Source organism: Bos taurus, chromosome 6, assembly GCF_002263795.3.
Source record: "Bos taurus isolate L1 Dominette 01449 registration number 42190680 breed Hereford chromosome 6, ARS-UCD2.0, whole genome shotgun sequence".
NCBI lineage: Eukaryota > Metazoa > Chordata > Mammalia > Artiodactyla > Bovidae > Bos > Bos taurus.
In genome coordinates this window covers 71,071,747-71,096,820 of record NC_037333.1, presented here as the reverse complement: position 1 = coordinate 71,096,820, position 25,074 = coordinate 71,071,747, and the positions used below count along the sequence as shown (strand labels likewise).

General features: G+C 39.2%; 1 long non-coding RNA gene across 1 annotated transcript; it reads left to right on the top strand.

Annotated features, from left to right (window-relative positions):
* The first annotated feature begins 11,151 nt into the window (after positions 1-11,151).
* Positions 11,152-23,349, top strand: LOC107132570 (uncharacterized). Its single transcript, XR_001500511.3, has 2 exons — positions 11,152-12,108; positions 23,011-23,349. It is a non-coding gene; the product is annotated as an uncharacterized lncRNA (long non-coding RNA).
* Positions 23,350-25,074: the final 1,725 nt, after the last annotated feature.

The window sequence follows — 25,074 nt, the reverse complement described above, 5'->3', positions numbered from 1 at the left end:
ACTTATCAATTGAACAATAGGTGGTTTCCGATTGAGACACTGGCTGATAAACAGTCTTATAATTGAATGGAAAACAAAACAAAACCACTGTCCTATAATTGAGTGCAAGGAGGATTAGGTCTGGGTAGAGAGATGAGAGAATAGATTTAGATTTTGACACAGGGTATTTGAAGTATCTAAGGACAGCTGCATGTAGATGTCCAGCAAGCCCATGACTATCAAATCCAGAAGAGAAATTAGGCCTACAGAGGTTGATTCAAGAGAAAACTCTGTTCGTTAATTATCAGAGAAATCCAAATTTAAACCTGAATGACGTACCACCTCACACCTATCAGAATGGCCATCATCACAAAGAACAAAAATAACACATGAGGTCCACTCTGCCAATTTTAATTGTTCTGGTCCCCATTTCTGTATTTCCATGTAGACCACCCTCTCCTATTGTAACATTCTTCATTAAGAGATGTTAATATCACACAGATAAATTCTCTTTCTGTTTTTGAACCAGGATCCTTTTTCAAAAAATGTTGGCTACCTTTGACATGTGTGTGGATTTTCTCAGTCAAGTCAGTTCTTAATCTTCTTTCCCTACCTACACTGCACTACAGCTCACACAAACCTGAAAAGGTAACTCACACAGCTCCTTGCAGGAAGTTACTTTTAAAACTTGTGTTTCGCTTACTAAGATAGCTGTTAAAACACTGCTTGGGGAAATTAAAGAAATAACATAGCGCTAGTCCCCATAAGCTATTATCAGAGAGTCTAGCCATTTGTACTTTGCTCTTATATTGGTTTGCTCTCCATAAAATTCCCTTATGAAAACCCAGAGATCTTTGGACCACAAGCCTAACGGCATCATGTGGCTATTCAGGTTCTTAATACATTTTTTTTTCCTTTGAGGTATACTCTCCTAAATCCTATCTGCTGACTTCTTTATTAACTTGATTTTTAAATGTCTTTGTATTTATTTGGCTTCTCCATGACTGATGGCCATGCTCTTCACGTGACATTTGTGCTCATCCTGTTTTGACTAGAACATTTTAAAAATTTCTTGATGTATAGTGACTATTCACCTATTCCTTGAAGTTATAGCCTCATCTATAGTGCAAAGTCCTGGTACCAATTTATACTAGATTTTATCCATGAGTTCAGTCTCGTATTACTTTTAGGCTTCCAATCACCTATGTTCTTTAATTCTAAAGACAGGGAATTTGGGTTGTGTTTTAGGAGTTATGAAATCCTACTACCAAGTGAGAATGACTGGAAATCTTCCAAAATTCTAACTCATATTCTTCCTCTACAAGCCTGGGGGATTCTTTTTTTTGTTTTCTTTTTTAATTTTAATACTATTTTTTTTAAGTTATACTCCATTTATAGTTATCATAAAATATTGGCTATATTCCCCATGTTATATAATATATCCTTGTAGCCTATCTTATATCCAATAATTTGCACCTCTCACTTCCCCCTAGTCTAGTAACCACTAGTCTGCTTTCTATATATGTGAGTCTGCTTCTTTTTTGTTATATACACTAAATTGTTTTTTTTTTTTAGATTCCACATATAAGTGATATATAGTCTTTCTGTCTAACTTATTTCACTTAGCATAATGCCCTCCAAGTCCATCATGTTGCAGCAAATAGAAAATTTGTTTTTTATTTTAATGGCCAAGTAGTATTCCATTGAGTTCCCTGGTGGCTCAGATAATAAAGAATCTGCCTGCAATTCAGGAGCCCTGGGTTCGATCCCTGGGTCAGGAAGAGCACCTGGAGAAGAGAATAGCTACCCCCTCCAGTATTCTTGCCTAGAGAATTCCATGAACAGAGGATCCTGGCAGGCTACAGTCCATGGGGTCAAGAAGAGTAGGACCCGACTGAGCCACTAACACTTTCATTTTCAGTACCATTAACTGGAAGAAACACAAGCTGGAATCAAGATTGCCGGGAGAAATATGAATAACCTCAGATATGCAGATGACACCACCCTTATGGCAGAAAGTGAAGAGGAACTCAAAAGCCTCTTGATGAAAGTGAAAGTGGAGAGTGAAAAAGTTGGCTTAAAGCTCAACATTCAGAAAACGAAGATCATGGCATCTGATCCCACCACTTCATGGGAAATAGATGGGGAAACGGTGGAAACAGTGTCAGACTTTATTTTTCTGGGCTCCAAAATCACTACAGATGGTGACTGCAGCCGTGAAATTAAAAGGCGCTTACTCCTTGGAAGGAAAGTTATGACCAACCTAGATAGCATATTCAAAAGCAGAGACATTACTTTGCCAACAAAGGTCCGTCTCGTCAAGGCTATGGTTTTTCCTGTGGTCATGTATGGATATGAGTGTTGGACTGTGAAGAAGGCTGAGGGCCGAAGAATTGATGCTTTTAAACTGTAGTGTTGGAGAAGCCTCTTGAGAGTCCCTTGGACTGCAAGGAGATCCAACCAGTCCATTCTGAAGGAGATCAGCCCTGGGATTTCTTTAGAAGGAATGATGCTGAAGCTGAAAGTCCAGTACTTTGGCCACCTCATGCGAAGAGTTGATTCATTGGAAAAGACCCTGATGCTGGGAGGGATTGGGGGCAGGAGAAGAAGGGGACAACAGAGGATGAGATGGCTGGATGGCATCACTGACTCAATGGACATAGGTCTCAGTGAACTCTGGGAGTTGGTGATGGACAGGGAGGCCTGGCGTGCTGCGATTCATGGGGTCACAAAGAGTTGGACACGACTGAGCGACTGATCTGATCTGATCTGATATATATAATGGAAAATGGATCTTCACCCATTCATCTATTGATGGACACTTAGGTTACTTACATATCTTGTCAATTGTAAATAATGCTGCTAGGAACCCTGGGATGCATTTATCTTTTTGAATTTGTTTTTGTTTTGGATATATACCTAGGAGTAGAATTGCTGGGTCATATGGTAGTTCTCTTTTTAGTTTTTTGAGAAACCTCCATACTGTTTTGCACAGTAGCTGTACCGATTTACATTCCTACCAACAGTGTACAAAAATTCCCTTTTCTCTACATCTCAACCCCAGGATATTTCAGAGTGGCTTCCTAGCACACGCTGTCAGTGCCTCACCCACATTCTTTCCTGCCACCCCAGCACGCTCCAGCCCACTTCCAACTGCCAGGATCTGCACCTGTTTGCCTGAGGGCTTTTCTAGAGCCCTGGGCTTTCCTTAGATATAAAGGGTGGGCTAGAAGGAAGGAGTGGGGAATTCATATCCCTGAGCACCGTCAACCAAGAACTGATGGGACTGTGTGCTTAGTCACTCAATTGTGTCCGACTCTTTGTGACCCCATAAACTGTAGCCCACCAGGCTGCTCTGTCCATGGGGATTCTCCAGGCCAGAATACTGGAGTGGGTTGCCATGACTTCCTCCAGGGGATTTTCCCATCCCAGGGATCGAACCCAGGTCTCCTGCATTGTGGTAGATACTTTACTATCTGAGCCACCAGGGAAGCCTGACATGGAATACAAATATCCAGCAACACTTCCTCTAATTTGGGATATGTTTTACACCATTTCCCCACATTTCTAGCACACTAAGCTCCATTTGCCAATATGCCAGCAAATTTGGAAAACTCAGAAGTGGCCACAGGACTGGAAAAGGTCAGTTTTCATGCCAATCCCAAAGAAAGGCAATGCCAAAGAATGCTCAAACTACCGCACAATTGCACTCATCTCACATGCTAGTAAAGTAACGCTCTAAATTCTCCAAGCCAGGCTTCAGCAATACGTGAACCATGAACTTCCAGATATTCAAGCTGGTTTTACAAAAGGCAGAGGAACCAGAGATCAAATTGCCAACATCTGCTGGATCATCGAAAATGCAAGAGAGTTCCAGAAAAACATCTATTTCTGCTTTATTAACTATGCCAAAGCCTCTGACTGTGTGGATCACAATAAACTGTGGACAATTCTGAAAGAGATGGGAATACCAGACCACCTGATCTGCCTCTTGAGAAACCTGTATGCAGGTCAGGAAGCAACAGTTAGAACTAGACATGGAACAACAGACTGGTTCCAAATAGGAAAAGGAGTACGTCAAGGCTGTATATTGTCACCCTGCTTATTTAACTTCTATGCAGAGTACATGATGAGAAACGCTGGGCTGGATGAAGCACAAGCTGGAATCAAGATTGCCGGGAGAAACATCAATAACCTCAGATATGCAGATGACACCACCCTTATGGCAGAAAGTGAAGAAGAACTAAAGAGCCTATTGATGAAAGTGAAAGAGGAGAGTGAAAAAGTTGGCTTAAAGCTCAACATTCAGAAAACTAAGATCATGGTATCCAGTCCCATCACTTTATGGCAAATAGATGGGGAAACAGTGGACATAGTGGCTGACTTTATTTTTCTGGGGCTCCAAAATCACTGCAGATGGTGATTGCACCCATGAAATTAAAAGAGGCTTGCTTCTTGGAAGGAAAGTTATGACCAAACTAGACAGCATATTCAAAAGCAGAGACATTCCTTTGCCAACAAAGGTCCATCTAGTCAAGGCTATGGTTTTTCCAGTGGTCATGTATGGATGTGAGAGTTGGACTATAAAGAAGGCTGAGCACCAAAAAATTGATGCTTTTAAACTGTGGTGTTGGAGAAGACTCTTGAGAGGCCCTTGGACTGCATGGAGAACCAACCAGTCCATCCTAAAGGAGATCAGTCCTGGGTGTTCATTGGAGGGACTGATGCTGAAGCTGAAACTCCAATACTTTGGCCACCTGGTGAGCAGAGCTGGAGAAGGAGATGACAGAGGATGAGATGGTTGGATGGCATCACCAATTCAATGGACATGGGTTTGGGTGAACTCTAGGAGTTGGTGATAGACAGGGAGCCTAGCCTGCTGCAATTCATGGGGCCGCAAAGAGTCGGACATGACTGAGTGACTGAACTGAACTGAAGCTCCATTTGCCCATGATGATGACTGGCTTGATAACTCACCCTTTATGGCTTTCTTTCTTTCCCTGCCACTTTTTCATCCCCTGCCAGTGCTTCCAATACCTCACAAATAAACTCCTTCATTGCAATCCTTAACTCATTTGTTCCTGCGCCCACATTGAGGTATGAGATATAATGGCAAAGAGGAAACCTCCTAGCCAAAGATCAATCAAATCAAGATGTAGAAGTTACAGCTGATGAACTATAATGGACATAGGGCCTGATACTTAATAGTTGTTCTACGAATGCTTTGCAAATAATCATTGCTTGTGGTCCTCCTCTCAAGGAGTGCCCAATCCAACGGGAGAGGCTGACATATAAAGCATGAGACTCTAGTATTATGTAGTCAGTGGTACAGGGAGATGTGAGAAACTTCTATGTGAGAAGATGTAAATGGTTCAGCAGGATGGGGTTAGGAGTGAAGGAGAGGGTTCAGGAGAAGCTTTATTGATGGGGTGATATGAGGTAGGGAAGGCTGATAGGAGCACTTCAGAGGGAGAAGCATGAACACAGAGATATTTTGAAGAAGGCATAAATACTGCCATGGTGAGGGAACAATGGGCTGGAACATGGGGTGTTGGAGAGAAATGACTGGGATGAGATGGTGAGAAGCTTCAAATCCAGTCTAAGTAGAGAGTTGGCCTCATTCTACAAGTGACGAGTATCATGATCATATTTATGTATTAGAAAATCTTATTTCCAGAAATGTATGGAGTAACTATGGGCTACCTGAGGCTTTCTCCGAGCTCAGTTTACAGAGATGGGGCTATAGAATGTGAATGGTTAAATGTGTGGGGTGCCTTTATTTGAATGCAAACCCTGCCACTGACTAATTGTGTTATTAAAATAACTAGCATTTTTTAAATTATTGAAATATATTTGGCATGGTGGTGGTAATTTAGTTGCTAACCACTGACTCTTGCGGCTCCATGGACTGTAGCCCACCAGGCTCCTCTGTCCATGGAATTCTCCAGGCAAGAATACTGGAGTGGGTTGCCATTTCCTTCTCTAGGGGATCTTCCTAACCCAAGGATTGAACCTGCCTCCTACATTGCAGGGAGATTCTTTACCAACAAAGCAACCAGGGAAACCCATATTTGGCATACAGTATTATGGACGTGAGTCTGAGTGAACTCCGGGAGTTAGTGATGGACAGGGAGGCCTGGCGTGCTGCAATTCATGGGGTGGCAAAGAGTCGGACACGACTGAGCGACTGATCTGATCTGATCTGATATATATAATGGAAGATGGATCTGATTGTATTAGTTTCAGCTGTACAACATAATGATTCAACATTTGTGTACATTGCAAATGATCATCACAGTAAGTCTAGTTACCATCTGTCACCATACAAAGTTCATACAATATTATTGACCGTATTACCCATGTTGTACATTACATCCCCATGACTTATTTATTTTACAACCGGAAGTTTGTACCTCTTGATCCCTTTCACCGATTTGTCCCCCTCCCCTCCCCTCTGCTCTAGCAATTCACCAGTCTGTGTTCTGTATGAGTCTGCATTATGTTTTGTTTTTCTTTTTAGATTCCACATATAATTGAAATCATGTGGTATTTTTCTTTCTCTGTCTGACCTATTCACTTAGCATGGTAGCCTCAAGATTTGTTCACATTGTTAAGTGGCAAGATTTCTTTCTTTCTTTTTGACTGAGTAGTATTTCTCTCTCTCCCCGCCCTACATATTTTCTTTATCCATTTACCTATCAATAGATACTTAAGTTGTTTTCATATCTTGACTATAGTGCTGTACTAAACATAGGATTGCATATGTCTTTTTGAACTAATGTTTTTGTTTTCTCCAAATAGATACCAAGAAATGGAATTGCTGTATTGTACAGTAGTTATGCTTTTAATTTTTTGAGGAAACTTCATGCTCTTTTTCATAGTGGTTGCAGCAGTTTACATTCCCACCAATAGTGTGTGAAGATTCCCCTTGCTCCACATCCTACCAACATTTGTTATTTTTTGTCTTTTTGATAATATCTATCCTGAAGAACATTCCATGTGCACTTGAAAAGAATGTGTATTCTGCTACTTTTGGATGGAATATTCTACATATATCGATTAAGTTCATTTGACATAATGTATTGTTTAAGGCCAATGTTTCCTTATTGATTTTCTGTCTGGATGATCTATCCATTGATGTAAGTGAGGTATTAAATTCCCTACTATTATTCCTGTCAATGTATTCCTTTAAATCTGATAATATTTGGTTTACATATTCTGGTTCTCTCATGTTGGGTGCACGTACATCTATAAGTGTTATATCTTCTTGCTGGATTAACCCCTCTGTCATTATATAATGCCCTTTGTCTTTTATTACAGTCTTTGTTTTAAAGTCTATTTTGTCTGATATGAATATACCTACACCAGCTTTCTTTTTATTTGCATGCAACATCTTTCTCCAGCCCTTCACTTTCAGGCTGTGTGTATGTCTTTACTTCTGAAGTAAATCTCTTGTAGGCAGCATATAGATGTTTTGCTTGTTTGTTTTTATTCATTCAGCCACTCAATGAATTTTATTGGAGGATTTTATCTATTTACATTTAAAGTAATTATTGATAGGTATGAACTTATTGCCATTTTATTAATTGTTTTCTGAATGTTTTTATAATTCTTCTCTCTTCCTTTATTCTTCCTTTCTCCCTTCTACTGTGCTTTGGTGATTTTCTTTTTTTTTTTTTTTTTCCTCTTGGTGATTTTATTCTTAAATAATAAGTCTCACGTTAAATCAAAACCAGAGACTGCTTTTAAAAGGCAGCAAGAAATTATAGTCGGACACAACTGAGCAACTTCACTTTCCCTTTTCACTTTCTTTTTTTTATTTTTTTTTATTTTTTTTTTTATTTATTTTTTTTCCTCTAATTTTATTTTATTTTTAAACTTTACATAATTGTATTAGTTTTGCCAAATATCAAAATGAATCCGCCACAGGTATACATGTGTTCCCCATCCCGAACCCTCCTCCCTCCTCCCTCCCCATACCATCCCTCTGGGCCGTCCCAGTGCACCAGCCCCAAGCATCCAGCATCGTGCATCGAACCTGGACTGGCAACTCGTTTCCTACATGATATTTTACATGTTTCATTGCCATTCTCCCAAATCTTCCCACCCTCTCCCTCTCCCACAGAGTCCATAAGACTGTTCTATACATCAGTGTCTCTTTTGCTGTCTCGTACACCGGGTTATTGTTACCATCTTTCTAAATTCCATATATATGCGTTAGTATACTGTATTTATGTTTTTCCTTCTGGCTTACTTCACTCTGTATAATAGGCTCCAGTTTCATCCACCTCATTAGAACTGATTCAAATGTATTCTTTTTAATGGCTGAGTAATACTCCATTGATTTTCTTTAGTGAAAAATAGCTAATATTTTTTGAGTCTACTATGTGACTGGCATAGTTTTAAGTGCTTTTTACATGTTCTCAATTATTAAGTCACTTGCCCTGTCATTTTACATCCAGAAGATAGTACTTTGTGACAATATTTTATGTAGCTGCCCTGAAGGATAGTTTGTGTAAACTTTTCATAATGGTGTCTTATACACAGGAGGTAGGAGGTGCAATAAATGCTATTGTTATCATTATCCTGTCCCTCTGCTTTCCAGAAGAGCTCATATGAAGTAGAATCTATGGTTTTGCCTAATTTCCATACATCTGAATTCAGACATACTGAAAAGCATCTCCGGAAGGCATTTGCCCTTGTTGAAGGACAGATAGGAGCTGATATGGTACAATACTCCATAACCTTCCTTTCCTTTTACAGCTCTAAGAATTTTCATCCACCAAGAAAGCTGCTCACCCGAGACCAGAGCCTGTAGAGAGCTGTCCTTTGGTGGAGGTGCTGAAGGAGTTAGAATAAGTTGTTCAGCTGTCAAGGCACCTGAGCAGTGTTCTTAGAATATAGGAGAACAAAACAAAACAACGAGCATAAAGCCAGCAGTGAGTTTTAGGATCAGGGTTTGGAGCAGCTTCTGTCTGATGTACCTGGCTCCCAGGAAGTTCCACTCTCCTATCTGTAGGACTGTCTGTGGAGCTTCCAGTGAGCACAGCACAGGGAGAAGGTTCACACAGCTTCGATTGCCTGTGAAAAGGGCTTCTGAGTTTCCTTCTTGAGAGCCCTTACTCCTGAAGCTGTGAGTTCTAGTTCTGAATGTTGCAAGTGAAGCTATGACATCTTGAGGGACAGTGGGGACTGTGGAGCAAAAAGCTGCTAAGCTTCTTATCCAGGTATATGATGAAATTGCAGGTTCAGAATTGAGAATGTGGGCTATAGGCATCCATGACAATTTTGCATTAGAATTCAACTTTCATATTTCTGGAAACAAATGAGGTCTGGAAAGAGAGCAGTGCACTGATATTGTGATTTAAATTTTACATTCAAAAATTAAAATAATTGTAACTTTTCTTCAGAAAAGCATTGCATGACTATACTGTTTTATTTTGTGTATCCTCCCAGATTTTTGTCCTTTTCAGTAAGTCTTCTACTCCGAGGCAAGCAGAAAAGGTGGAACTCAACTTTCTCAATAAAACATGATGAACTTGAGTCTTAGGAAGTTTCATTTTTACAAGGAAGTGCTGGGCTCTTTTCCAGTTACTTTAAAACAGTAGTGGGGGAAGACTCCCTACCATTTGTTGTGTCCATGTGTGACTATCGATACTCAGTACACATTCTTGTCCCCTCCTTGTGAGTGTCTGTTTATATGTCTATCTGTACTGTTGACATCAAATTATATATGCTGGCCTGAAAACTACTTTCCTTTTCAAATGATACATCATCTTACAAAAATACCTTAGACATTTACCTCACTTTAAAATGTAAAAAGATAGGTGGAGATACCATTTTTCAATTTGTGCTCCCTTGTGTAATGTAGGCACTAAATGATATTTTTGATTTACATTCTGTAGCCAACTTGTCAAGCCCAAGGTTCAGCATCTTTTCAAAATAATTATATATATATATATATATAACATTTTTATTGGTTGTTTCACTATGGCAGAGTGCAATAAAAGAGAATTCACTTGTGTCTACAGTCTGGAAATTACTATTTGTTATTATCCATTTGGTTAATGTGTTAATTATTTTAGGTAAAATCTGAAACATCAAGCAGGTTAAGCATCAACCAAGGAAATAACATTAGTAACTGTTATTATCAGTGAGGTAAAAAACATACTTTAGAATACCTTCATGCTAAACTTATCAGTGATACCAAATTGCAAGAGTAAAAGAAAGTTTCAGATTCCCAGCGGGGAGCATTGGAAAGCATTGACTCTCTCTTTGCCCCTCTGGGAGCATGTCTAAGTCCTACAAACAGACTTTTAGAGTGAAATGCTTGCTAAATAATCTATTTAGCAAGAGATGAGACTGTGATTTTACGCATTTACTGCTGCTGCTAAGTCACTTCAGTCGTGTCTGACTCTGTGCGATCCCATAGATGGCAGCCCACCAGGCTCCCCCGTTCCTGGGATTCTCTAGGCAAAAACACTGGAGTGGGTTGCCATTTCCTTCTCCAATGCATGAAAGTGAAAAGTAAGAATGAAGTTGCTCAGTCGTGTCCGACCCTAAGCAACCCCATGGACTGCAGCCTACCAGGCTCCTCCGCCCATGGGATTTTCCAGGCAAGAGTACTGGAGTATGGGGTGGCATTGCCTTCTCCATTATGCATTTACATATATATATATATATATAATTATTACATATATAATTACATATATAATACATATATGTATGGGCTTCCCAGGTGGCACTAGTGGTAAAGAATCCACCTGCCAGTCCAGGGGACATAAGAGAAGTGGGTTTGATCCCTGGGTTGGAAAGATCCCCTGGAGGAGGGCATCACAATCCACTCCAGGATTCTCGCCTGGAGAATTCCATGGACAGAAGAGCCTGGTGGGCTGCACAGTCCATCGCGTTGCACAGAGCACAGAGCTGGACACTACTGAAGTGACGTAGCAGCACTTTTTTTTTTTTGCTACTCAAAGTGTGGACCCTGGACTAGCAACACTGACATCTTGGAGCTTGTTAGAAATGCAAAATCTTGGGCCCTACCCTAGATATTCTGAATCAGAATCTGCATTAAAAAATATCCTCGACTCATGTTGCTTTGGAGACAGAAAATATTGCTGAAGGAAGATTTTGAAGTCTGTATCTATGTAATCATTTGTAGAACTCAGAAATACTCCCCAAATGAGCAAAAGAATCAAAGGGTCTCCTTCCCTTTTACTGTATTGATTCTCCATATAGTGAGGTCTGCCTTATGTTGGAGGCTGTCTTGGTTTGAATCCTGCTTTACCATTTGCATAACTTCTCTTTATCTTGGTTTTCCCACCTGTACAAAAGGAAAAAATAATAGTGTATCAAATAGTTGTGAGGCTTAAATGAATTAATACTTTTCAGGCTCTTAGTGCTTAACACATAGCATGTGTTCAAAAATGATTCATTACCATCATTATCAAGGTCTGTTTTATAAGCCATTATCTTAAAACCTCAAATCTTCCTCTAAGGCTGCTGCTGGCAGAATGGTGCAGAGACAAGGCTGGTCAACTCAGAGCACCTGGGCTGGATGGATTTGGCTAAAATTCCTTTAAGGCAGGTCTGGGCCTGACGTGCGGCAGTCCATGAGGTCACAAAGAGTCGGACATGACTGGGCGACTGAGCAACAACAGCAAGCCCTGGCATAGGACTGCCATGTAGTAGCTTACTGCCCAAGTGTAATGACCATGGGATGTTAATCGCTGATTTCTCTTTCCCCAAATTCCACTCATTAAAAGTCATGGCAGATTTTTAGCCAATTCCCTGAACCTTATTATCTTTACTTTGTGAAATAAGCCTCTTGAGTATAGTGGAAACCCACTCTTAATATATCTCATTACATAAGCTGATATCATTGACGGACTAGATTTTGCCATCTTCTCCTTCTTCTCTTTACCCCCTGCAGATAACTGTAAGTAAAGTTAAGATGATAGATTGAGTGATACTGAAATGGAAGGAACCTGTTTCCATCCTTCACCAACCATCCTTCTTCAACCACAGGAAGACATGTGCCAGACAGAGGAACACTTCCCAGCTCGAGGCTTCATCTCTGGTTCCAGTGTGGGGCCCTGGGAAACAAGAAGGAGTGCTGTTGCCTAGGTCAGTGCTTCTGAAATTCTAATATATGAATGTTACCTATTTTATTAAAATGCAGATTCTGAGTTGATCGAGCTGAGTAGGACCTGAAATTCTGCATTTCTAACAAGCTCCCAGGTAGTATCAATGTTGCTGATCCATGAACCACAATTTTAGTGAGGCCTAGGCTGGAACCAGCCTGAGTAGGTCAGAAAGGATTCTTCTGCACCTGCCTGCCTGAGCCATCACCTGGATCTTGGCACTCTATGCAACTGGTTTTCGGCCCTAGCTTCACGTTACAATTGCCTGGAGCTCCTGGTCCCAAACTCCAGATATTCTGATATCATTGGTTTGGAGTTTATGGAAGAGAGCCAAAAGAAAGGATCAGAAAGAAATGATTCTGGGAACTCTTGAATGTTTCACTCCTCCGCATTAGCAATGAAATTCCTTCTTGGCACTGTGATCCAACAAAACAAACTTGCCCTTGATCCTGATCCAGATTTGGAATAGAAAGTCAAAAAGAATGGGGATCCTTGAGCTTTTCATGGTGGCAAATTAAAAAAAAAATTACTTATTTATAACTGCGCTGGGTCTTTGATATGGTGCACAGGCTCTTCGTTGCTGTGAGCAAGCTTTCTCTAGTTTTTGTGAGTGGGAGCTATTCTCTAGTTGCGACGCACAGGCTTCTCGTCCTAATAGCTTCTCTAGTTGTGGAGCATGGGTGTGCAGGCTTCAGTAGTTGTGGCACATGGGCTTAGTTGACCTTGGCATGTGGGATCCTAGTTCCCAGGCCAGGGATTGAACCTGTGTCCCTTGCATTGGCAGGTGGATCCTTAACCACTGCACTGCCAGGGTAGTACCCATGATGGTAAATTATAACTGCAAGTAATCAATGTGGGGGCTTTCCAGGTGGTGCTAGTGGTAAAGAACCTGCCTGCCAATGTAGGAGACATAAGAGAACATGAGTTTGATCCCTGGGTCAGGAAGATCCCCTGGAGAAGGACATGGCAACCCACTCCAGTATTCTTGCCTGGAGAATCCCATGGACAGAGGAGCCTGGGGTACTACAGTCCATGGAGTCACAAAGAGTCAGACACGACTGAAGCAACTGAGCACACACACATGTGACCAACATGGGTGTCAAAGCATTTTTATAGAGCAATTCCAGAGTATTTTTCAAATGGTAATGCTAAAACATGTTCTTAAGGGAAAGCTAAGTTCAGGAATTTTGAAATGCTGATTTCCTCTGACTCTGGCAAAGATAGAGTCAAGTGGGTATTGGCTTCAGGTAAAACTGTATAAATATATGATCCTTTTCTTTGAGCACCTTATACTCTAGTTAGGAAGATAAGACCAATACAAGGGTGTGGTAAAAGGTTTACTCAGCAGGTCTGGGGTTCCTAAAACTTGTGCATTCCAAAGAAGGCCTTTCGCTGTAAGACTGGTCCGTGGCTAGTTCCTAGGAGTTACCTCTGATCCCTTAGAATATCCTGCTTGATAAGAGTATTTTTATATGCTTGAGCCCCAGTCCTACACTGAGTCCAAACATAGCTCTCAGGATGGTGGCTGGCCACAATCCGTACAAAAGACTCAAATCAGAACAGCTAATGGAACAAGCCACAGTCCCTACTGTTGCAAATGATCTCAAGGTTATGTTGTAGTTATTAAGTCACTAAGTCATGTCAGACTCTGTGACCTCTATGGACTGTAGCCCCCCAGGCTCCTTAGTCCATGGGAATTCCCAGGCAAGAATACTGGAGAGGGTTGCTGTCCCTTCTCCAGGGGATCATCCTGACCCATGGATTAAACCTGTATCTTCCTCACTGCAGGCAGATTCTTTACCAGTTGATATTTATTATCTACTTCCTTTGTCATCCATTCTAGATTCCCCTCACCCTAGACCTGCAACGTAGGACAGCAAAGTGCAGTCTGTAAGAAATTAGCATCTAGAACATGTAAAAGGAAATATATGAAATGTGTTGAATGTTTAATAAAACTCAAACTGATACTATACGGGTCTGCTGACTCCAGGTATGGGAATTACTGCTGGCTGTGTAAATGATACTTTGTGGATTGCTGTTATGGAAGGGAATATGCTGTATTCCTGTGTTTTGAGGCAGAAAAGGAGATTGAAAACTACTGATCTAGAAAACAGCTAATATTTGAAAACTTGATTTAAATTTAAAATTTTCTACAGAGTGAAGAAGTATCTTGATTGAATATGTACAACTGATCACCCATAATTTATGAGACAAAGAAACATTTTTTATACTAACATGAGAATTATATCCTGTCATTTCCTTAGCGTCTGCTGAAATCCTATTCACAACACTGGTCACTAAACCTCTTAATTTATTACTGTGGTCAAAAAACAGACAATTAAATAAAAATTTAGTGTCATTCCTCTTCAAGTAAAGTCACCAGAGAGGCTTATATTTAAGAAAACCTTAGAAAAAAGAAATATACAGCAGCATTCTCTATTTCTGATTCAAATTAATTTCTGTTTCAAGAAGTCAAAAGTCAGTTTGATGTCAGGTCTCCATTTGACCAAGAGACTTCATGGCATCAAGTTTAGTCCCATGTTTTCTTCCCTCTAAAGAGATAATCAGGGCAAAATTTATTCAAAGTAATTAGGAAATTTTCACATTATAATGACAAATGCAATAAATATGTATGAAATTATTTTATAAAAATTAAAGATGAGATAAAACTATAAAACTCAACTTTTACTATCATTGTTATTGTTGCTGCTGCTGCTATTCAGATTTCTTATTCCTTGCCTAAATCTCTTGGAGCTGTGTGTCAGAACTCAGGATTTTTTTTTTTTAAAAATAATACCATATGTTTACTGTGTATTACAGAACAGCTTCCATTTTGCCTGGGGAAGAATCCTGTAATGAACAGATAAATATTTATGCCTCAAAATGTTGAGTATTCAAAGTAAATGGTATAAATAAGGGCTATGAATAGTCTCTACATTTTAGGCCAAGTTTTGCCATCAGATTAGTTCAGGTCATGTCAGACTTCACTGCCAAATGACTTATAAAACCTAGCTTTGGCTTTTGTGATTTAAAATTGCAGCTATGTGTTTGTAGACTCTATTATTATTATCATTACAAAATCAAAGTTGGATGAAAAAGGGCAAATATTATCTGTACCCAGAATGTTTGCTCAGTGTCACTGCTTAGAAGGTGCTATTCTTGGTGGAAGGAAATAGGCTTTCTTGTTAGACAGACCTGGATTTGAATCAAACTTGAGAAAATTATTTACTGTCCTTGAACTTTCTTTTTCTCATCTATAAAGTATGTACAATAACTGTGAACTCTTGGCTTTCTCCCAGGATATGTCTTGAGAGCTTATGAAACTACAAACTTAAGTATCTCTAGATAATATAAATTTTCTCTCAAAGTTTAGTATATTTTTACTAAACCAAGTTGCTTATCCTCTAGTTAATCTGTTGGAACTCACAGTAGTGAGAAGGTCTGGACAGTGGAGCTCCTATGTATGCTGTGTTGCTCAGTCGTGTCTGATTCTTTGTGACCATTTGGACTGTAGCCCACCAGATTCCACTGTCCATGGGATTTTTCAGGCAAGAATACTACAATGGGTTGCCATGCCTCCTCCAGGGGATCTTCCTGACCCAGGAATCGAACCTGTGTCTCCTGTGTCTCCTACATTGCAGGCAGATTCTTTACCCACTGAGCCATGGGGAAAGCCCATGGTGGAATTCATAAGAAATGATTTTTCAAATAGCAGCTGTAACAAAAGTGACTTGTTGGTTTGTTTAGTTGCCTCAAATACAACATCTGTTCGTCACTTATGTGGATACACACTTTGTTCTTTATGTGCAGCTAAATCTTGCCTTGGGCATGACGCATCCATGAGAAACATCCAAATATGAAAAGAAAATAAGAGGCTTAGCCTGGACTTTCTTTTATAATCATGAAAGAAAATGCTCTTTCAAGGTCTCTACTTGAAACACATGTGCATGGGAAGTGTTGAAAAGAGTAGTCATTTACATTGGATAACTCAATCATTTGAACTGGAAGCTTCTCCAACAGATTGAGGAAAAATAGTAAATATATTTTTGATAATGGCTGCTAAAGCTAGGGCACTTTAAATACTTAAATTGGCAGAAAGCTTGTTCATAAAACAAACTTTTGTGAACTTCAAATTTTCACTTTTCTGTTACTTGCATGTCTATACAAAAGAAGACTTTTGGAAACAGACATTTGCTGATGTTATTTTTAATGCATAAAAGGCATATAATTTTCAGGTACTTTTGTGATGTTTAAGAATCCTTCACTTGGGACTTCCGTGGAGGTCCAGGGGTTGAGACTTTGCCTTCCAGTGCAGAGAGTCTGGGTCTGAACCCTGGTCAGAGAGCTAGGATCCCACATGCCTTGCAGCCAAGGGACCAAAACACAGAAGCAGAAGAAATATTGTAACAGATTCAATAAAGACTTTAAAAACATAGTCCCCATGAAAAAAAATATTTAAAAAACAGATTCCTTCACTTGAGGAGACACGGGATTTAGAGCCATTTACATTTACCATAATCACTTACAATCCTGTCGAGCTTAAGTATGATTCATGAATCTAGACTTGTATGGGATAAAGTTAAATAATTCAGGATACCTGGAGTGTGTCCTTTTTTGGTATATAAGATTCAAAAGTGAGTCAAATGAATTTTAAGATTTCACAATTAATAACAAGAAAATAACACTTCAGTTCTATCTTGGTGAATTAAAGGACTCTCATGAAATCATATCCTCACAGAGTAGAAAGTCACAGAATGAAATCAATCAAAACTTGGAGAAGAAAGCAGACATTATCCACTTGCTCTCTTTATAAGTTTTAAATGAGTAGTATGTGTGCTTGGAAATGAAAGTCTGGCTGTCAAAGCTACTGACAGGCAATGGGAGCCTTCTTGCTCTGTCCTGAGAGAATATTAATGCTTAGGGATAATGTTTAGAATGAGCTGTTTTCTCTGAGCTGTCCTTTGACATAGAGTGATCAGTTATTTTGTGTGACTAGATCTAGATGGTATGTTTTTTTGGAATGTCCTTACTGCATTTAAAAAAATGGCAACCTCTATAAATGAGAATGCTAATGTTTGGTAGTTTTTATATCACCAATAAATATAACAACTAACTTTTAACAAATAAGAACAAAAATAATATATTAGAAATCTATATCCAAAGATAATATTCTTCAGGGAACGATATCCTATCTCTGGGGATAAATCATAAAGGAAAAACGTTTAAAAAATGTATAAAAAATTCATGGATTTGAACATTGATAATCTTTGGGCACTAACATTACAAGAAGAACTGCAGACAGACATTAGAAATAGTCTCACTACAATGATCTTACCAAGTTTCTTGTTTAACAAGAGAGAAATACAGAAGAGAAGTGCTAAAGGCTATCACGAGGCTTAAGTGAGTAAAATTCAGATAATGGTAATAACTACCTGATTTGTTCAACAAAATCTTGCAAGAAAGTAAAAAATCATAGATGAGGCTAAGAATTATAGTTCATAGCATTCATTTTATTGTATGTAAATTATATATTCATTTGAATCATAACATAATTCCCTTAATAGTATAAAATATCCAGTTCTGAATCCTCTGTTTATTTGTGTATAATTGATTTGTTTGCATTAGTATCTAAACAAATTCCATACATTGCCCTTAATTAGTATATTTCTAAATTCTTTTTCTCCTCAAAAATAATATAAAATTTATAGTGTGTTTTGCATATGCATTTCCTTCACACCATTTTCCAGTACTTTTTTGAGAATATATATATAATAAAATGCAAAGTATATATAGCTTTCAGTATATATATTGATGTATTGAATATATATATTCAGTATATAGCTTGATGACCTTTTGAACATGAACATGTATTTCTAATTTAAAAGGGAATTTAACCACATTGTAAAACATGTGAAAATGAGAGAATATGAAAATAATCGCAATCACAATTTTGGTATATTTCTTTTTATCTCTTTTTGCAGCTACCTCAGTGAAACATACCTGTGAATTTATATATTGTTGTTGTTGTTCAGTCACTCAGTCATGTCCGATTCTTCGTGACCCCATGGACTGCAGAAGGCCTAGCTTCCTGTCCTTCACCATCTCCCGAAGCTTGCTCAAACTCATGTCCATTGAGTCAGTGATGCCATCCAATTATCTCATCCTCTGTCATCACCTTCTCCTCCTGCCTTCAATCTTTCCCAGCATCAGGGTCTTTTCTAATGAGTCAGCTCTTTGCATCAGATGGCCAGAGTATTGGAGCTTCAGCTTCAGCAACAGTCCTTTCAATGAATATTCAGGGTTGATCTCCTTTAGGATTGACTAGTATGATCTCCTTGCAGTCCAAGGGACTCTCAAGAGTCTTCTCCAACACCACAATTAGAAAGTATCAATTCTTTGGTGCTCTGCCTTCTTTATGGTCCAATTTTCACATCCATACATGACTACTGGAAAAACCATAGCCTTGACTAGACAGACTTTAGTTGGTAAAGTGATATCTCTGTTTTTTAATATGCTGTCTAGGTTTGTCATAGCTTTTCTTCCAAGGAGCTGCTGCTGCTGCTGCTAAGTTGCTTTAGTCGTGTCTGACTCTGTGCGACCCCATAGACGGCAGCCCACCAGGCTCCCCCATCCCTGGGATTCTCCAGGCAAGAACACTGGAGTGGGTTGCCATTTCCTTCTCCAATGCATGAAAGTGAAAAAATAAAGTGAAGTCGCTCAGTCGTGTCTGACTCCTAGCGACCCCATGGACTGCAGCCCATCAGGCCCCTCCGTCCATGGGATTTTCCAGGCAAGAGTACTGGAGTGGGTTGCCATTGCCTTCTCCCTTCCAAGGAGCAAGCATCTTTAAATTTCATGGCTGCAGTCACCATCCACAGTGATTTTGGAACCCAAGAAAATAAAATCTGTCACTGGTTCCACTATTTCCCCATCTATTTGCCATGAAGTGATGGGACCTGATGCCATGGTCTTCTTTTTTTGAAGGTTGAGTTTTAAGCCAGCTTCTTCACTCTTTTCTTTCACCTTCATCTAGAGGTTCTTTAGTTTCTCTTCACTTTCTGCCATAAGGGTGGTATCATCTGCATATATAAGGTTATTGATATTTCTCCCAGAAATCTTGATTCTGGCTTGTGCTTCATCCAGCCCATAATTTTGCATGATGTACTCTGCATATAAGTTAAATAAGCAGGGTGACAATACACAGCCTTGATGTACTTCTTTCCCAATTTTGAACCAGCCGGTTGTTCCATGTCTGGTTCTAACCTGTGAATAATTCATGGATTTGAGCATTGATAATCTATGGGCACTAACATTATAAAAACAAAGGAAGACAGACATTAGAAATAGTCTCACTAAAATCATTAAATATGCATCTTACCAAGTCTCTTGTTTAACAGGAGAGAAATAGAGGAAAAATGCTGAAGGATATCATGAGGCTTAAGTGAGTAAAATTCAGATAGTGGTAGTAACAACCTGATTTAAATATAATACATGTACAGTGGTATTATTATTATTATTCACAGTTAAATATTGCTAAGGAAGTGGTCAAGTTTGCAGCTGTAAATTTTAGTAAATTGCTCATATTGAATTTGAAGCCCTAAGCATACTATCACATGTTATTCTACCATGTTCATATCTAAGCCTGGTTAGGTAAAGGACATATGTGTGTGTAGTAGTAGTATGTAATTTGCCTGTCATCTGATGGAGTGGTTTCTTTCCCTAGGGAATTCTGCACAAACCTGCACAAATTTTCCAGAGAATTGTAAATGTTCTTGTGTTGGATACAGGGGAAAAGCCAGTATTATTCCATCCATTCACAGACCCATACTCAATTTCCAGTATAGTTTTCAGTTGATAGAAGGGTTACACAGAACTTTCCTTTGACATTTTCAAGTTCTAAACTGTGTATATTTTCTTGAAAATGAAGTCGTGTCCCAGCATATGTTTGGATCTATACTTACCATAAGCTGACTTACTCCTTACTTCCCTGGTGGCTCAAATGGTAAAGAATCTGCCTGCAGTGTGGGAGACCTGGGTTTGATCCCTGGATTGGGAAGATACCCTGGAGAAGGGAAAGGCTACCACTCCAGTATTCTGGCCTGGGGAATTCCATGGACAGAGGAGCCTGGCGGGCTATAGTCCGTGGGGTTGCAAAGAGTCAGACACGAATGAGGGACTTTCACTTTTCAATCCTTTCATGGGCTTTCTGAAAACAGTTTTTATATAATGCTTGAGGTGTTGGTTTTTCTTGCAATCTCATTAATTCCCATGTAAATGCCAAATATTGTTGAGGAAGAAGAAACTATATTTAATGATGGGAATGTTGGGGCCTGGATATTATTTTTATAAGCAGCATTTTTCTCCAGTCTGGAAAAGGTCACAGCACTTCTGTTTTGGGGGGTGGGGAGGGTGCTGTTCCCTTTCCTGAGTTGTAATGAAATGCAATGGATCTATTAGCAAAAATGGCTTTCAGAGGCTGCAGATACAGTAAAATCAAGTCAAAGCAAACAAGATTATCCTAAAGTAACTTTTTTTAAAAATAAAAAGTGGTTATCCCACTTTCTGACTGGCTTTTAAAATAATGCCAATAGGATGAAAATACAATCAAAGATGTTGCTGCTGCTGCTAAGTCACTTCAGTCGTGTCTGACTCTGTGTGACCCCATAGACGGCAGCCCACCAGGCTCCCCTGTCCCTGGGATTCTCCAGGCAAGAACACTGGAGTGGGTTGCCATTTCCTTCTCCAATGCATGAAAGTGAAAAGTCAAAGTGAAGTCGCTCAGTCATGTCCGACCCTCAGCGACCCCATGGACTGCAGCCTACCAAGCTCCTCCGTCCATGGGATTTTCCAGGCAAGAGTACTGGAGTGGGGTGCCATTGCCTTCCTACTCTTAAAAATTTTTGAGAGCCTTTTCAAAAAATACTGGAGCTTCCCAGGTGCTGAGTGGTAAAGAACCACCTGCCAATGCAGGAGACATAAGAGACCCGGGTTTGATCCCTTGATTAGGAAGATCCTTTGGAGGAGGGCATGAAAACCCACTACAGTATTCTTGCTCCTGGAGCCATCAGACTTTCATAGGCAACAAAACCAAATCAAAACAAAGAGCCTTGAGTTACTTTATACTTTATGTAAAAATTAACTTAAAAATAATCACGGACTTGGTTAAATATAAAATATAAAAATGCAAACTTTTATATTTAAGAGTAAAACTTCAGAACCCATGACTGGATGAAAAACTTCCAGACCTGACACCAAAAGCACGATTCATAAAAGGGAAATTGTGATACATAGGATTTCATGAAAATTAAAAATTTTGCACTATAAAATATCACTTGTATCTAAATAATAAACTAGTGAATAGAGCAATAACAACAACAAAACTAGACTCACAGATAGGACTAACTAGTGGTTACCAGGGTGAAGAGAAGAAGTGAGGGGCAAAGTGGGGTAGGGGATTACGGGGTACGAACTACTATGTATAAAGTACATAGTACACAGATATATTGTACAGCACAGGGTAGGTAGCCAATATTTTATTGTAACTCTAAGTGAAGTATAACCTTTGAAAATTGTGAACCAATAGGTTATATACCTGAAACTTATATAATATTGTCCATCAACTATACCTCGATAAAATTTTTAATAAAAATTAAAATATTCTGCATGCGTGCTCAATCACTTAGTCATGTCTGACTCTGTGAGACCCCATGGACTGTAGCCTGCCAGGTTCCTCTGTCCGTGGGATTCTCCAGGCAAAAAAAAAATTTTTTAATTTGCTCTTTATGAGAAGGATGAAAAGCCAAGCTCCAAACAAAGAAAATGTTTGTGAATTATTTATTCAATGTATGGCCTTGTATTTAGAATACAGAAAGAGCTTTTAAAACTCAATTTAATTAGAAAATGGTTATATTAAAAAAAGAGAGAGAAAAAAAGAAGATCCCTCATGATGCAACAAAGATTCCTGTGCCACAGCTAAGACCTGAAACAGCCAAATAAATAAATATTTTCAAAACCCTAAAAAAAAAAGAAAGAAAATGGGCATAAGACATTAACATACATTTCATTGCCAAGGACATACAGATGGCAAATAAGCAAATGAAAAGATACACAATATTAATAGCTACTAAGGAAGTGCAAATTAAACCCTCAAGATATCATCATACACCCATCAGAAGGGCTAAGATAAAAAAAGTAATGATCACATCAGATGCTGAAAAGAATACAGAGAAACTGGATCACTGTTTGCTGAAGGGAAAGTAATGTGGTACCACCACGCTGGGAAATAGTTTGTCAGTCTCTTATAAAATTAAATAAACACTTACCATATGACTCAGCAATTGCACTCTAAGGCACGTATCCCACAGAAGTGAAAACTTATGTCAACACAAAAACTGTACACAAATATTCATAACAGCTTTTTTCACAATAGACAAAACTTGGATGCCCTTCTGCTGGCGGATGTAATATAATAAAAGGGAACAACCCACTGAAGCATATAACAATTTGAATGGATCTTCAGGAAATTATGCTGAGTGGGGAAAAAAAGTCATTCTCAAAAGGTGTAGTATATGATTCCATTTATGTAACATTCTTAAAATAACAAAGAATAGGAAAAACAGATGACTCCTGGGGTTAGAGATGAGGGGGCGATTATGGATAAAAAAGGGCAGAACAGGGAGCTTTGTGATGATGGAATTGTTCTGTGTCTTGACTGTGATGGTGGTTACAAGAATCTGTGCATTTGATAAAATTGCATAGAACTACACACACACACACACACACACACACACACAAATGCACTTAAAACTGATGGAATCTGAATCAGCTCTATGGATCGTACCAATGTCACTCGCCTGATTTTGATATTGATCTATTGGCTTCCCAGGTGGCTCAACAGTAAAGAATCCGCCCGCCAATGCAGGAGATGCAAGAGACATGGGTTCAATCCCTGGGTCAGGAAGATCTGCTGGAGAAGGGACTGGCAACTCCAGTATTCTTGCCTGGAAAACTCTATGGACAGAGGAGCCTGGCAGGCTGTAGCCCATGGGATCACAAAGAGTTGGATACAACTGAGCACACACACACACACACATATACATACACTCACACTACAAGGTACTACTTTTGGGAGAAAATAAGCAAAGAACCCATAGCACTTCTCTGTAAATTGGCAACTTCTTGTGAATCTGTAATTATTTCAAAATAAAAAAGTTTGAGAGCTTGAGTTGTATGTTAAATAAAAAGTCTGGGTGGTAAAAAAAAAAAACCCAAAAGCCATTGTAATAATAATAATTCGTCCTGTCTCCTCCTTCCACCTTCCTGAAAAATTGGTAGGTCTAGATCTTGGAAGTTTCATGCATAAATTAATTCTCATCTCTCTTGTGTCTGTTCTTCCTATTCCAGGCATTGCCACTATTCACTATGGAATACACAAAAATGCAGTAAAACTTTAAAGTTTTCAAAATTGTCTCTTCTATTAAACAGTTTTTCTTTCACCTCCACTTGTTAATCATTGCCAACATAGTAAAACTTCTTGTGCACTTATTTTGTGCCTCTCCTGTTGCAAATGTAAGAATCCCAACTTAAAAGAAAAATGGAAAGTTTTTTTTTTTTTAAACTTTACAAAATTGTATTAGTTTTGCCAAATATCAAAATGAATCCGCCACAGGTATACATGTGTTCCCCATCCTGAACCCTCCTCCCTCCTCCCTCCCCATACCATCCCTCTGGGTCGTCCCAGTGCACCAGCCCCAAGCATCCAGTATCATGCATTGAACCTGGACTGGCAACTCTTTTCATACATGATATTTTACATGTTTCAATGCCATTCTCCCAAATCTTCCCACCCTCTCCCTCTCCCACAGAGTCCATAAGACTGTTCTATACATCAGTGTCTCTTTTGCTGTCTCGTATACAGGGTTATTGTTACCATCTTTCTAAATTCCATATATATGCGTTAGTATACTGTATTGGTGTTTTTCTTTCTGGCTTACTTCACTCTGTATAATAGGCTCCAGTTTCATCCACCTCATTAGAACTGCTTCAAATGTATTCTTTTTAATGGCTGAGTAATACTCCATTGTGTATATGTACCACTGCTTTCTTATCCATTCATCTGCTGATGGACATCTAGGTTGCTTCCATGTCCTGGCTATTATAAACAGTGCTGTGATGAACATTGGGGTACATGTGTCTCTTTCCCTTCTGGTTTCCTCAGTGTGTATGCCCAGCAGTGGGATTGCTGGATCATAAGGCAGTTCTAGTTCCAGTTTTTTAAGGAATCTCCACACTGTTCTCCATAGTGGCTGTACTAGTTTGCATTCCCACCAATAGTGTAAGAGGGTTCCCTTTTTCTCCACACCCTCTCCAGCATTTATTACTTGTAGACTTTTGGATCGCAGCCATTCTGATTGGCGTGAAATGGTACCTCATAGTGGTTTTGATTTGCATTTCTCTGATAATGAGTGATGTTGAGCATCTTTTCATGTGTTTGTTAGCCATCTGTATGTCTTCTTTGGAGAAATGTCTATTTAGTTCTTTGGCCCATTTTTTGATTGGGTCATTTATTTTTCTGGAGTTGAGCTGTAGGAGTTGCTTGTATATTTTTGAGATTAGTTGTTTGTCAGTTGCTTCATTTGCTATTATTTTCTCCCATTCTGAAGGCTGTCTTTTCACCTTGCTAATAGTTTCCTTTGATGTGCAGAAGCTTTTAAGGTTAATTGGAAATTTTTGATTTACTTAACTCCATCAAAGCCTGGACCTGGCTTCAGGCCTAGCCAAATCTCAATATGTATAACAATTTTCATCTCTCTCTCTTCCCCTGGCTCTCCACTTCTCATCGCTTTTGTTGTTCAGTCTCTCAGTCATGTCTGACTCTTTGAGACCCTATAGCCTGCAGCATGCCAGGCTTCCCTGTCCTTTACTATCTCCCAGAGTTTGCTCAAACTCA